Source organism: Panthera leo, chromosome A2 (genome assembly GCF_018350215.1).
Source record: "Panthera leo isolate Ple1 chromosome A2, P.leo_Ple1_pat1.1, whole genome shotgun sequence".
NCBI lineage: Eukaryota > Metazoa > Chordata > Mammalia > Carnivora > Felidae > Panthera > Panthera leo.
In genome coordinates, this window is record NC_056680.1 from 150,415,647 (window position 1) to 150,432,051 (window position 16,405).

Consider the following 16,405-nt stretch of genomic DNA (forward strand, 5'->3'; position numbering starts at 1 on the left):
ATTTTATCACAGTGTGAATTTTTGACTGAATCTACGTGGTATCACTTAATATGTTTTGTGTGTTTCTCTGTTCTTTGAATTTCTGTAATTCATTAGATCTATAAATGCAATTAAATTCACGTTCCTATTTATTTGTTTACTTTTGCAAGACTACTTCATAGGTGGTATTGTTCTGTGTTCTTCCATTAGGAGGTATATGATGTTTGGTTGCCTCTCTTTCTGGAACACTAGTAGCCCTTGAAAACCATTGCATAAACCCATTAGCCCACTAGAGGTTGTATGATGTCTGTCATTCATTTGCATTTATTAGCCATAATTTATATAAAAGGAAACATTCCTTCTTCAACAATTATGTTACCATGTTGTGCAGATTTCATAATAAAATCAGGGTAAACAGTCACCTCACTTTATATATATGAGATAATGAAGCAGTTCTCTAGCATCTCCCAGAAGTGACCAGCGGAATTTGTGTGTTGTGTTTAGTATCTGTATGCCCTCGTGGTCTTAAATGTATTGAATGTGTTTCCATTTATTATACTTATTGCCTTTATTGGTCTTTAAATTGTCCCTTTTTTGACCTGTAGGCATTTAGTTTAGATTCTTACTCTTTTTCAAAGGACTCTATTGGTCTCTGGTAATATCATTACTTTCTGCTCTCCCAGGGCCATGTTTTTATCCAGAATGCTGAAGGAGTTGTAAACAGAGACCAATATCTCCAATGGGTCCAATGATCAGAGTATCTTTATTGAAAGAACAAGAGGAGGCACTTTCATGGCCAAGTGAGTCTAGAGTTTGCTTTCTAAAGCAAATAAAGAGTTTAATTAAAACCAAGAAAGATGGGGTACCTGGGTGGCTCAGTCAGTTAAGCGTCCAACTTAGGCTCAGGTCATGATCAGTTTGTGAGTTCAAGCCCCTCATTGGGCTCTGCACTGACAGTGTGGAGCCTGCTTGGGATTCTCTCTCTCTCTCTCTCTCTCTCTCTCTCTGAAAATAAGTAAAATTAAAAAAAAAGGTAACTATGGTTTAATACTTGGTTTCATATTCAAAGATGAAGCATGGAGTTGCCCTGATAGACTTTATCTGGATGCTTAACCAACTGATCAACCCACATGACCCCAAAATAACACTTTAAGATTAGACGTTTGTTTCTGTTTTCAGGGACCCTAGGTTCAATGTCCATAATAGTGCCCAAATCATGTAATCACAGAGGCAAGTATGTACGTAAATTATGATCAAAATACCATCTCACATTTGTATAATGTTTCAAACTTCTTACAGTGCTTTAACATACATTGTCTCCATTTGATTGAAGTCTTTATAACAGATGTTTAAGGGGAAGAATTAACTCAAGGATTATACTAGTAGGTTGTTACTTTCTGGGGAAATCTAAGGGATGTTGTTTCTCTGTGGCAAAATATGTGAAATAGTAGACCAAAACCTTCTGACTTCATTCTGGTAGTTTTGGTGTTACAGTATGGAAAATATGAAGTTAGTTAGGGTTATAAAAATAGAGTAACAAATTTCCCTCTCAGTATATATGATTTTTATAATGTTCATACTTAGGAACCCAGTTGGATACACCAAGGATTTTCATCACACGATAGAGGTCAACACGATGACTTCACCTATTGCTTTAATAGGATTAAATGTTTTCCTCCCTTATATTTCATTTATCTCACTTAAAATATATATATTTTCATATTCTTTAAGAAGTCAGAGTATTGAATATCTCCAACCATTTCAGTGACATGTCTGGAAATTACGGAATGTCTTTCTGAAATCTCTTTGCCAAGAGGTAGACTTCTGGGCTTGAAGAAACTAAAGAGCAATTTGTAGTTAGCTTCACCTTTACTATGGGACTGGTCACTGCCTTATTTTCTGTTATGGTTACAATAGTTGTGTTCTTTGTCTCTACCACAAGATTGTGATTTCATGGCTTGGTCAAGAGATAATCAATTATGGAATGAGATGCAGGCTATGTGTGAGGCATCTAGCACTACACGGTGTGCTGTGTCAAGAAGATGATTGTGACAGAGTCCCCGCTCATGAGGAGGTCCAGTTTAGTGGCATTAGGGGTGCCCCAGGTGCTTAGAAGAGTACTCCTGAGCATAAAACAAGAGCTCGTTGTTGATCTCAACTACAGTTATGCTGAGATTTGTCACTATTCCATAAGAGAGGTGATTACAGTGTTCTCACAGTACATTTGCATCAATGTGACTTATTTTCTATAAAAAATTAATACACAAAGAAACACTTGTTTGACATTTTTTTCAAAAAAGGAACAGAACAATGTAGAGGGTCTAGAACCAACTTCTGCTAGGATTTAGGAATCTGAAAGCGTCTCTCACTGTCTTGGTAGCCATGGCTGATGTGGCTCATTTCATTAAAGGGGCTGTACTTCTCTTCCTGCCTTACCACACTACCAGATGCTATTGTTGTGACCATCAATGATTTTTTTGAGTGAGTGTCATTTATTTCTGAAAAATTACCAGAAGTAATTCTAAATTCCAAGACCATTGGCCAGTTGCTAGCATCTCCATTTCTTAGCATCACTAAGCTGGACAAGGCAGGGTCAGTTCTCCTTCTTGTTATTCTGTTACCCTCACTACACAGGTGATAAGGAAAACTTTGCTTTCCAGATCTTCTTTTCAAAAAGAATTCCTGATCAAAGAATTTTCCATTAAACAGATGAGACTATTGACCTTAACTGAAAGATCTAATATTGACATGCTACCTCTAAGTATCCAAATCTTAATGGCCTCTGCCTACAAAGCGCTTTCATACAGCTTTCATCTTCAAATGTAAATAAACTGTAAGCTTTAGAATCTGCTAAGGTGTCCTAATTACAAGTACTTGCTTTTATGGCTGCCTTTAGCAACATATTTGACATTAGTTTCTCTTACTTGAATGCTGGTAATTTCAGCAACTCCAACACTGTAGAGCCTTAGAGTATATCTAGTTTTTGGCTAATTGTTGGCACTTGTTAATTGATTAATGAGGTCAATGAGTTACCCAGTATCCTTTACTTTTCCAACCACTGATACTTACAATGATGATGCATTTCAGGTCTAGAGCACCCTCAAGGTCCATCAAGGACTATTGAGAGAAAAGTAAGCCTCTACCCTTCAGCGACAGTTTTTAGGAACTTGCCATTTCTCTGATTAATTTACATATATTTTTTCTAAGTCTCTGCTTTGCTGTCCTCTTTCCAGTTTTAAGTGAATATTTTCTCTTTGCTCTAGCTCTCTGTATATGCTACTGTGGATTTCACAGAGCTAGTTTCCCACTCCAAGTTCTTTGTAAAGTAAACATTGTATGCTAATCAAGCTTTACTTAGATAAAGAAGAACTTCAAAAAAAAAAAAAAAAGAACTTCAGCCCATCCTGAGATATGATGGAATTAGATTAGCAGTGTCTACTATATTCTCTTTGAACTTCTCATTAAAATAATAATGACAAATAAAAGGATATTCAATTATATTTGGAAATTATGGATAACAACCAACAACTTTACTGTAGGGAAAATTTTCTGTTGGTTACATGGATCAGCTTATATGCAAAAATTACAATTAGTTGATTAGATTAATCTAATTATCAGTTTAGCCAACAAAAGCTTGTATATACCTGGCTTAAGAAGTGAAACCCAACACCAAGCAGCCTCTTGGTAGAAATTTAGTAATTGTCTTCTGAGCTCATTCAGGTCATGTTTTCTCTTTATACCCTGTATACTATTTATACCTCATTGGAAATGCTATTTCTGTACTTAGAAAATACAATTCTTGGTATAAAATAGGGCATGAGTGGGGGTAAATAAGCAGTTGGGAACCATACACAATGATGTAGACTCTCCCTAGAAACCTTATGCTGATGAAGGAGCTATCAGAGAATGGGAGAGACCTGAAAAAAGGACTTGTTTCGGGAATATACAATATATGATCAAGAAGAACTATAATTAATTAAATGTCTTTCAAATAAAAATCCTTAGCATAGTTGGATAACCATGAGATTTAAAGACAGATGAATGGATAAATGGTGTAGGGATTGTGGTAAGAATTTTTGCAGCTAACATGGAACAGTCACTTGAATATTTGGGAAAATCATACTTATTTGAAATATACTTCCATAAATCAAGAAACAAAAAAAAATTAGAATGTGTCTTCTTTGTAATCCCATAAAATTTCAGGAAGCTCAAACATACATTTGAAAGTCCTTAACTTGGTAATTGATAATTTTTAAATTTTTTATTTTATTTTATTATTTTACTTTTTAAAATATATTTCTTTTTTTAAATGTCTATTTTTTCAATTTTATTTTATTTTTATTATTTTTTAAATAACTTATTGTCAAGTTAGCTAACATACAGTTTATACAGCGTATAACATACAGTGTAGTCTTGACTACAGGAGTAGATTCCCATGATTCATCACTTACATACGATACCCAGGGCTCATCCTAGTAAGGGCCCTCCTCAATGCCCATCTCCCATTTTCCCTGCAATCCAACTCCCCACCCTCCATCAATCCTCAGTTTGCTCTCTGTATTTAAGAGTCTCTTATGGTTTGCCTCCCTCTCTATTTTGTAACTTATTTTTCCTTCCCTTCCCCTGTGGTCTTTGGTTAACTTTCTCAAATTCTACATATGACTTAAAACATATTTGAGGCTTTCCAAATTTTTTTCTTGTGATTGATTTCAAGTTTCATAGTGTTGTGATCCAAAAGTATACATGGTATTATCTTAATCCTTTTATATTTGTCGAAGGCTCTTTTGTGATCCAGTATATGATCTATTTTGGAGAATGTTCTATGTGCACTTGAGAAGAATGTGTATTCTGCTGATTTTGGATGAAAAGTTCTGAATATATGTTAAGTCCATCTGGTCCAGTGTATCACTCAAGGCCATTGTTTTCTTATTGATTTTCTACCGAGATCATCTGTCCATTGTTGTAAGTGCATTATTAAAGTCACCTACATTTACAGTATTATTATCAATAAGTTTGCTTATTTTTGTGATTAATTGATTTATATATTTGGGTGCAATCATGTTGGGGGTATAAACATTTATAATTGTTAGCTCTTGATGGATAGAACCCTTAATTATGATATAATGCCCTTCGTAATCTCTTGTTACAATGTTTGGTTTAAAATCTACTTTGTCTGATATAAGTATAGCTACTCCAGCTTTCTTTTGACTTCCAGTAGCATGATAGATGGTTCTCCATCCCCTCACTTTCAATCTGCAAGTGTCCTCAGATCTAAATGAGTCTCTTGTAGGCAGCATATAGATGGATCTTGGTTTTTTATTCATTCTGACACCCTATGTCTCTTGATTGGGGCATTTAGTCCTTTTACATTCAGAGTGTTTGTTGAAAGATATGGGTTCAGTGTCATATTGTTATCTGTAGGTTTCATGCTTTGGTGATGTCTCTGGTCCACTGTAGTCTTTGCTGCTTTTCATCACAGAGTCCCCTTTAGGATCCCCTGCAGGGCTGGTTAGTGGTCATGAACTTCTTTAGTTTTTGTTTTTCTGGGAAAGCCTTTATCTCTCCTTCTATTCTGAATGACCGCCTTGCCGGATAAAGGATTCTTGGCTGCATATTTTTCTATTCAGCACATTGAATATTTCTTGACACTCCATTCTGGCCTGCAAGTTTCAGTGGACAGATCTGCTATTACCCTTATGTGTCTACCCTTGTAGGTTAAGGCCTGTTGTCCCTAGCTATTTTCAGAATCCTCTTTTTATCTTTATATTTTTCCGTTTTCACTATGATATGTCATGGTGTTGACCTGTTTTTGTTGATTTTGAAGGGAGTTCTCTGTGCCTCCTGGACTTGGATGTCTGCTTCCTTCCCCACATTAGGGAGGTTCTCAGCTATAATGTGTTCAAATAAACCTTCTGCCCCTTCCTCTGTCTTCTTCTTCTGGAACTCCTATGATAAGGATATTAATTACATTTTATTGAGTCACTTCGGTCTCTAAGTCTCCTCTCAGGGTCTAGCAATTTATCCCTCTTTTTCTATCCCTCTTTTTCTCAGCTTCATCATTTTCCAATTTTATTTTCTATTTCACTTATTCTCCCCTCTGCCTCTTCCATCCTTGCTGTCACTGCAACTGGTTTATTTTGCATTTCATTTACAACATTTCTTAATTCACCATGACTTTATCTTAGGTCCTTGATCTCTGCAGCAATAGATTCTCCACTGTCTTCTATGCTTTTTTCAAGCCCAGCTATTAGTTTTATGGCTATTATTCTAAATTCTTGCTATATATATGTGTGTGTGTGTGTATATATATATATATATATATATATATATATATATATATATATATAGTTTATATCTGTTTTGAGCAATTCTCTGGATGTCATTTCTTCCTGGAATTTCTTTTGAGGACAATTCTTCCATTTCATCGTTTTGGCTAGTTTTCTGTCTTTTATGTGTTTTAATACCTTGTTATGTGTACTGCACCTGTGAGTATGACTATATTAAAAAGCGGTCATACACTGTCCAGGGCCTGGCACTTTAGGAAATGTTCTTGGAGTGTGTGGCTTGCACTCCACTGTTGCCTCTTTGGTGGCTTTATCTCACTGCTTGTAGTGGTGGTTTCGACCTTCCACCAAGTGTACTTTGATTTGTTCACTGAAGTAACCTTAGAAAAAAAGAAAAAAGGGGGGTGGGTGGAAGAAGCCTTATCGCATACAAAGAGATAAATGACAGGCATGGAAAAAAAAAAGACCAGGCAGAGAATCAAAGAAACTATAAGGCTTAATCCAGAGAGAGAGAGAGCGAGAGAGAGAGAGAGAGAGAGAGAGGAAAATAAAGAAGAAGGAGGTGCAGAAAGGTGTAAAAAGAATAGAGTAAAAATGCCTGATTAAACAACCATAACAGAGAAAGAAAGAAAGAAAGAAAGAAAGAAAGAAAGAAAGAAAGAAAAAGAAAGAAAAGGAGTTGACCAAAAATCAAATCAGAAACTGTGAGGGTGTAAAAACGCAGGGCACTTGTCTGTTGGTGAGACTGGTGGCTGTCCTGGTCTGGAGGAGAGGCCCTCTGGTTTGGTCGTGTCAATCTCTGGTAGATAAGCAGTTACCCAGTTTGGAAGGGCGGGGTTTGGTGTAAGCGGGCCCCGCCTCCAAGGGGGGGTTGCTGTGCTAGTCCCTGAAGCCCCACCATGTTGGTGATGAGGAGAAAAATGGCAACACCCCAATCTCTCCTCCCTGGACCAGGTGTCTCAAACCAGGCTGTTCAGGCAGCCCTTACAGGGTGGCACGGGCAGGCTGGCTTGTCCTGCTCCATAGTCTCCTGTGCCTCCTAGGTGCTATTTATTTTTGAGAGAGTGATAGAGCACATAAGAGTGAGGGTGGCAGAGAGAGAGGGGGACAAAGGATCCAAAGCGGGCTCTGCACTGACAGCAGTGAGCCCAAGGTGGGGCTTGAACCCACAAACCGTGAGATCATGACTTGAGCCTAAGTCAGAGGCGTAGCCAACTGAGCCACCCAGGCACCCCTAAATTTTGTATTCTAAAAGCCAATATCAACATTTCGAATCACTGAAGAATAAAAGTATATAAAACCTACACTATAACACAAGATAGATGACAAAGGAACAATTAACGGAGTGTAAAAATTTTAAGTATAAATTTGAGCAAGTATAGCTATTATGACAAAATATTTAAATGGGAGAAGCTACTTTATTATAAAAGCAGTGTTTGGAATTGTGTTAGCATCAATACCATCTGACACTTTCAAGATACATAACACAAATATAGAAAAAAATTTAAAAGGGGGTGCCTGGGTGGCTCAGTCAGTTGAGCGTCCGACTTCAGCTCAGGTCATGATCTCGCAGTCCGTGAGTTTGAGCCCCACGTCGGGCTCTGTGCTGACAGCTCAGAGCCTGGAGCCTGCTTCGGATTCTGTGTCTCCCTCTCTCTGACCCTCATCTGCTCATGCTCTGTCTCTCTCTCTCTCTGTCAAAAAACATTATTAAAAAAAAAAGATTTAAAGGAAAGGTGAGTAATACAAACATGAAAATATGTGTCCATATTATTAATCAGACAATGTAGAAGTAAAAAAATGAGGCAAAGAGAGTCACTGTCAATAAAAGCATAATAAAATAGATTTAATTTCTACTGTGTTACCATTCAACATATATGATGCAAACCCTATTAGTTATGTTTTGGGACAATATGTTTTGAGGAGGGATCTCTTTGTGGAAGACTTCCATTCCTATTGTTTAGTACAGATCAACAAGGCTTAACACTGATTTGGATTTGATAAAAGCAGCTCAGAAAACACACACATCTCTCCTCGTAGAATACAATTCGGACCCTGAGTTGCATGAATAGTTTTAGGTGGATGATGTCTTCAGTTTGGAAACTTGTTTTAATTTAGAAGATGGGGGGAAATTTTACAGATAAAAATGAACTGACGGAATTAACATTTTTAGGTTTTCTTTTTTTGAAAGAGAGAGAGAGAGAGACCCGGGGAGGGGCAGAGGGAGAATCCCAAACAGGCTCCACACGGCCAGCACAGAGCCTGATGCAGGGCTCGAGCTCATGAACCGTGAGATCATGACCCGAGCCGATATCAAGAGTTGGATGCTTACCCAGCTGAGCCACCCAGGAACCCCTGGCGTTAACGTTTTAAAAAATAAATCACCAAATACTGGTGTACCATCAATATCAAAGGTAAATTTGGGCATGGCAGTATGAGATGCTTAATCCATGTAATTGATGTCACCGGTTTGCTTCAAATATTAATGGCACTTGCTGGGGATTTTTTTCTTTTTCCTTTTGTCCTTCTCCACCCCTCCCTGTTACAAGACATCCTTTGCTTTTGTCTTATTTGGGAAAAACTAAGGAGATTGTTAAAGGCGATTGGGAAATAGTTACAACTTTGTTGGGAAATGAATAGCACTTCTTTTAATATTTCACTTTAGAAGATGAGGAAATGAGTGCCTCTACCTTTTCTTTTCCTTCTCCTGCAGCTCTACCTCATAACTTCAGCCATCTACACTTTCATTTTGACGTTACTAAGGTTGATGTTCTACGACATTGCGTTAGACAACCATGAAGTCCTTTTTGAGTATGTGATTTGTCTGTGGATTGATTCCAGAATTTCTAAAATCTATATTGAACAGTATTTCCATTATAGCACCTGTGGAAATACTATTCACTGCATAGCCAAGCATTGTACTAGCACAACATTGATATTTTTTCTCTTTACTATCCCACCTATAATTTATCATGTCTTTTCATTCACGTTCAATTTTTCTTTTTATGTTGGCCTTTATCATAGTCTCATTTCCCCCTCTCTGCCCTGCATCCAATTCCACCTTCTCTAGAGTCCACTTGGCCCAGAGACCTCCCTGGTAGGGCCCTTGGCATTCCTTCCCCTCATGCAAATGTTGTCCTTTAGAATATCCAAAGAGCTCTCACCTTGACATTCCTTCTCTGCTTTTCTAGGTTGATTTCTTTTTTTTTTTAAATTTTTTTTCCCAATGTTTATTTTTGAGAGAGACAGAGACAGAATGCAAGTGGGTTAGGGGCAGAGAGAGAGGGAGACACAGAGTCTGAAGCAGGCTCCAGGCTCTGAGCTGTCAGCACAGGGCCCAACGCGGGGCTCGAATTCACGAGTCGTGAGATCATGACCTGAGCCGAAGTCGGACGCTCAACCGACCGAGCCACCCAGGCACCCCTCTAGGTTGATTTCTTACTTCCTTTCCTTCATATTTCATAATTCTTAGATTACTCATGTGTTTGCTAACCAACTTCATAAGGCAGAGTGTGTGGGAGAAAATTTTCCAAGTTCTTATGTATCTGAAATTGCTTTTAGCCATCCATGGCACTTGATTGCTAATTAGGTAGCATGGGGAATAAGCTTAGGAATCCCCAGGGCTTACCCCAATGGGTTACCAGGGATAAAGAAGGACAAAGCCATAGGATGTTCACACCTGAGTTTGGGTAAATAAGATTAGGTGAATAAGGATTAGAGAAAGGGGGTTTAGGCCCCCAGAATAGAGAGGGGGTGCAGAGGCCCCAGAATAGAGAGGGAGGGGCAGAGGCCCCAATATAGAACATAGGTATATAAAATAACCAAGACTAGATCTTCAGGGTGGAAGCACCCCCAATTTCGCATTATAGCAAAAAGCTGCTTTCACAGGAAGGAAGGACCAAGTTAGGTAAGCAGGTAAATTGGGCTAGAGACCGCTGTGCTGCAGGTGAAGCAGCCCAGATGGGAGATGATTGACAAAAGAAAAGGTGCCTTGTTACCTCTGAGGTCACGTGTCCTACCTGTCTCACCTCCTAGTCTCCCTAAGATAAACAGAGGTGCTGCCTCACGTCCTCTGTAAACAACCTTCTGCCCGACTGCCTGGTGCCCGGATTTTGTTTTATATTAACCCAAACCCCAAACCCCGAATATCTTCAAGACCCCCTTTCCCTCACATCCATGAGTTAATGTTCACAGTTTCATTGTCTCTCTGTGCCCATCCATCACCATGTTTGGAAGCCTTCTGATCCTAATAAATAAGGGGCAAGGACCCCTTTCGGGGCTCTTGTCTTTTCCCGGACATTAGCCATCTCTCGTTTTTCATCCTGCATCCCGCTCTCTTGCCAGACAAGAGAGAACTTTAGACCCAGAGTCTACAACAAGGTAGAATATGGAATTTCTGGTGAAAATTATTTTTCATGTACCTAAAGAACTTTGAAGGTATCGCTGTATTGTTTTCTAGGATTCAGTCTGACGGATGGAAAGTAGGCCGTCAGTTTGATTATTGTTTCTTTTTGGATTATGGTTTCTACTTTTCTGCCTGTGGACATTTTTAGGATCTTTCTTTATCTGGGATGTTATGAAATATTGCAGTAATATTCCTAGAGATAGATCTTCCTTTATTTGCTTGGGTGGCCTTTTCAATCTGGAAACTCTGAGAAAATGTCAGTTATTTGTTCTGTAATTTCCTGGCATTTCTCTCTTTTCTCTATTAGGCAGATGTTCTCCTGGATTGATTCTTTGTTTTTTGTTTTTGTTTTTGTTTTTTGTTTATCCTTTCTGTGTTTTTGTTTTTGCATCATGGATGATTTTTCTCAGTATTCTGAAATGTCTCTTTATTTTTTTTTTACCATTCATGTTTTATTTTCTTTTAAAGTTTTTATTTATTTATTTTGAGAGAGAGAGAGAGAGCATGCACATGGGAGGGACAGAGAAAGAGAGAGAGAGAGAGAGAGAGAGAGAGAGAGAGAGAGAAAGAGAGAGAGAGAGAGAGAGAATCCCAAGCAGGCTCTGCACTATCAGTGCAGATCCCAATGCGGGGCTTGATCTCATGACCCATGAGATAATGACCTGAGCCAAAATCGAGAGGTGGATGCTTAACCCACTGAGCCACCCAGGGCCCCCCACCACTGGTATTTTAAATTTTCAAGAATTTCCTGTAGTTCTCTGATCATTTTTCATTGCTTCTTGATTTTGAAGATGACCCAGCTTTTCAAAACCATTTGAAAAAAACTGAGTGGAGCCTTTTAAAACATTATAATTTTCCCAATTCATAATTATTCTCTGGGACATTTTCCGCCTTGTTTATCTTGGTCCCTTTTCTTTTTTATCAAGTTTGTATGGTATCTTTTGACTGCCCATTAGAAAAGATAAAGAATTTGATGCAAGTTTCCTTTCATTGCTTTTCCGTTTCTGACCCCTGGTTTTTATTGATTATTATCTTTACCTTGTCAAGGATTATGACAACAACATTTTTTGTGTAACTGCAATGAAGTCTACTGAGTTTTCTCTAAGGGTTGCACCTGAAGATTTAATCTGCAGTAAAACTGCATTTACATTTTTATGATGATAAGAATATTATACACAGCACAGCCAATGTAATGTGGTTGTAATATTAAATCACTAGGTACAGCCAACTGCTTGAAAGTGAATCTTGATGTCTCATTTTTCCCATGGATTATCTTGACATTCCTTTTGAATTTATTTAGATTCTCCAACTTAGTTACGCTTTTCAGTTGCCTTGGGAATTTTGCAAAATACTAATACCTAATCTCATCCATAAACATTGATTTTTTTTTTCTTTTTCTTTTTTTGGCCAGGGTTTGAGATGGGCAGTTTGGCTACAGGCATTTAAAATCTTCCAAGTGTTACTCCTTTGATCTCAATCACGATTTATGTGTTACTATGTTTTCTATCCCATGTTGTTCCCTGTTAGATATTTCTTCTTTAAAAAAATTCCCCTGAATTTTCTTCAAGTAGGTTTTTCATAATTTTCTTTGTAAATTTCTGAGTCCTTGCTTATTTAAAAATGTCTGATTGTAATCTTACATTGGATTGACAGCTTACCTCAGTATATATTTCTACAGCTGAAACACGTTCAGAGAAATTATATTTAACATCTAATAATGATGATGAGAAGTCTGATGTCAGGCTGCTTTTTTATTTATGTAGATTCTAGTACATAGAATTTTAATAAGCTTTTAATAGTTTGTTTTCATTCTTGGAGTTTTGAAATTTCTACAGTATATGTCTTGCTGTGAGTCTTTATTTTTCTTAGCACTAGGAAGCCTCTTTGAATATTATCTTTTATGAGCTCTGGGAAATATGCTCTGATTTTCTTGATAATCTCTGGTCTCTTTTTTCCCCTTTGTTTCTGAAACTGCTTTAGTAATGTCCAGTAGAACTATAATGCAAGCCATGTCTGCTGTTTCGAGTTTTCTAGTAGCTATATTTTCTAGTAGCCCTATTCTAAACAACTAAAATGAAACAAGTGAAGAGATTTACATATTGTACTTAGCCTCATATAACAAACATAATCCTTTTAATATTCAAACAGCGTTAAAATTATTAATGAGACATTATCCATTCTTCTTTTTTTTAATATTAAGCCTTTGGAATCTTTTGTGTACTTTATACTTAGGATATGTGTCCATTCAAACTAACCACATTTAAAGAGTTCAGTAGCCCTGTGTGGCCAGTGTGATGGGTACTGCCATGCTAACAAGTAGATGTTGGCCTGTTTGGAGTTCTTTTCCCTCCCTTTTTCAGGATACGTTCCATTTCTTTTAGCTCTATCATCTGTAAGATTACAAATTTCAATTTTCAAATTACCAGCTTGGATTTTAGTACTATCCATCTTATTGTTTAGTATATTCACTGATATGTCTTCCTTTTCCCCCTCCTCCAAACCTCCCCCCTTTCTGTTTCTCTATTTTATACATTTATTTGCCAAATATCATGTCATAGCATCCTGCCTAGTTGGCGGATGCACGATTGTCTTTTAAAAAAATTTAAATCCAAGTTAGTTAACATGTAATGTAATAATGATTTCAGGAGTAGAATTTTGTGATTAGTCATTTAAATATAACACCCGGTGCTCACCCCAACCAGTGCCCTCCTTAATGTCCATCACCCATTTAGTCATCCCCCACCCAACACCCCACCAATAATCGTCAGTTAGTTCTCTATATTTAAGAGTCTCTTATGGTTTGTCTCCCCCGTGTTTATTTTATTTTTGCTTCCCTTCCCCTACGTTCATCTGTTGTATTTCTCAAAGTCCGCATATGAGTGAAATCATATGATATTTGTCTTTCTCTGACTTGCTTCGCTTAGCATAATACACTCTAGTTCCATCCACATTGTTTCAAATAGTAAGGTTTCATTCTTTTTGATCAAGTATATTATTCTATATATGTGTGTGTGTGTGCGTGTGTGTGTGGACACACACACGCACACACTCACACACATCTTCTTTATCCATTCATCAGTCAATGGATATTTGGATGTTTGGGCTCTTTCCATACTTTGGCTATTGTTGACAGGGCTGCTATAAACATTAAGGTGCATGTACCACTTTGAATCACCATTTCGTATCCTTTGGATAAATACCTAGTAGGTGGATGCACTATTGTCTTTTTGTTTTTCAATTATTTTTTTAAACATTTACTCACTTTTTGAGAGACCGAGACAGAGAGGGAGCAGAGGAGGGGCAGAGGGAGACACAGAATCCGAAGCAGGCTCCAGGCTCTGAGCCGTCAGCACAGAGACTGATACGGGGCTTGAACTCATAAACCGGGAGATCATGACTTGAGCCTAAGTCAGACGCTTAACCGACTGAGACACCCAGGCACCCCGTGATGCACTATTGTCTTAAATCTATCTGAGGGTAATAATTAGATTTTTTTTACTTTTTTTTTAATATGAAATTTATTGTCAAATTGGTTTCCATACAATACCCAGTGCTCATCCCAACAGGTGCCCTCTTTGGGAGACTATAGATGCTGGAGAGGATGTGGAGAAATGGGAACCTTCTTGCTCTGTTGGTGGGAATGCAAACTGGTGCAGCTGCTCTGGAAAACAGTGTGGAGGTTCCTCAAAAAATTGAAAATAGATCTACCCTATGACCCAGCAATAGTACTGCTAGGAATTTACCCAAGGGATGCAGGAGTGCTGATGCATAGGGGCACTCGTACCCCAATGTTTATTGCAGCACTTTCAACAATAGCCAAACTGTGGAAAGAGCCTATATGTTCATCAACTGACGAATGGATAAAGAAGATGTGTTTATATATACAATGGAATACTACTTGGCAATGAGAAAGAATAAAATGTGGCCTTTTGTAGCAACGTGGATGGAACTGGAGAGTGTTATGCTAAGTAAAATAAGTCCTACAGAGAAAGACAGATACCATATGTTTTCACTCTTATGGGGATCCTGAGAAACTTAATAGATTTTTAAAACAATTTTTTGAATTTCCACTTTGGCTCTAAATTATCTATTTCCCCTAGGATCAGTTTTGCTTAGTTTGTTGCTTATTGTTTTATAGAAGTAGTTTTTCTTAAATATGCAATGAACATTTGTTTTTAATCCATATTTCTGAAAGAAGGATTTGGTTTAGTACAGGTGATGGGCATGTCCCCTGGGAAAGATAGTGCTCCCTATGAATACCATGTTGACAGGAAGACTTCCCTGAAGGCGCACTAGAGGTTAGAGAGGCAGCCTTCAAAGCAATGAAGATTGCAGTCTGGAGTCTCTTTGTGTGTGTGTGTGTGTGTGTGTGTGTGTGTGTGTGGTGTGTATATGTGTAAGCTCTTGGACTATTAAATTTCCTAGAGATGAGGAAGATGTCTTTTTTACTCTCTATTATATACTCCCAAATTCATAGTAGGCTATTATTTCAATAGTTTGAATTAGTAGGTGATTATTTTTCTTTCTCTTTACTGCTTCTTTTAATTTTTCTGTCTTTGTTATTTGATCTTTGTTTTTATGTTATCTTTTTACTTGGAAGCTATGCAATGCTACTAATAGGTAACTTAAGAAAATGATGTGTTTAAAGCTATATGTCACATATGAATGTGCTTACATATATGTATGCATATATATGTGTAATGTCAAATATAAAAGCAAATATATTGACTCACTTCACAGCACATAATAAAGTTACTTCATTTGTATCACCTCCTTTCTCCTGTCTTTCCTATAGGCATGTCTGTGACCTTAATTCTAGTCCATTATCAACAATTTATTGTTATTAAATATGTAGATTTCTTTCAAGATTTATAAAATATCCATCTGTCCTTATTAGGAGTATTGTTATTGACCTTCTTATACACATTTATTCAGATTTAACGCTCTCTGCCAGACGTTTCTTTCCATAATTTAACCATTTAACCAGTTAGAATTTATATATTCTTTTTATTTAAAAAATTTTTTAACATTTATTTATTTTTGAGAGAGAGAGACGGAGTGCGAGTGGGGGAGGGGCAGGGAGAGAGGGAGACACAGAATCTGAAGCAGGCTCTAGGCTCTGAGCTGTCAGCACAGAGCCCGATGCAGGGTTCGAACCCATGGACCACGAGATCATGATCCGAGCTGAAGTCAGACGCTTAACCAACTGAGCCACCCAGGCACCCCTAGAATTTCTATATTCTAATGCAGCTTTGGTTCCTAGGATTTTCCAACTTCAAGTAGGAGTGAAATGAAGGAAGTATTACTCCTATGTTTTCTAATTTTTTTTTGTTTGCTTAGGAAAATGTTTTCCAGTTTATGAAAAATGTCTTCCAACTGGAATAAAAACTTAAATTTGTGTAGAATTTTTGAATTACATAATTTTGTTCCCGACACACTGTAGATCAATCAATATACTGGAATCTAATTTTGCTTAGGAGAAAAGTCAGAGGTCACCTATATTCAATTTTCCTTCTGAATTACATGCAGGCACTTCCGGGATAATTAGGAAATTCTTTATTTTCAGACTTCTGTAAATGTACCAGGATATGCTTTAGGTCATCTTGCTTTTGAATCTGACTCTTTAGGAATGCCCTATTTATTTCAGGAAATTCTTTTATTTCAGGAAATTTTCCCTATACTTTATACTTGGGGGAAAAAAAGTTCTACTCCTGGGTGTTCTAGTTTGTCTTCCCGA

General features: G+C 37.5%; 1 long non-coding RNA gene across 1 annotated transcript in view; it reads left to right on the forward strand.

The window, feature by feature from the left end:
• The first annotated feature begins 674 nt into the window (after nt 1-674).
• LOC122213558 overlaps nt 675-16,405 on the forward strand; it is a 28,731-nt gene continuing 13,000 nt past the window's right edge. Inside the window, exon 1 of the long non-coding RNA XR_006199583.1 lies at nt 675-779. This is a non-coding gene — a long non-coding RNA (uncharacterized LOC122213558). The remainder of the gene's footprint in view (nt 780-16,405) is intronic.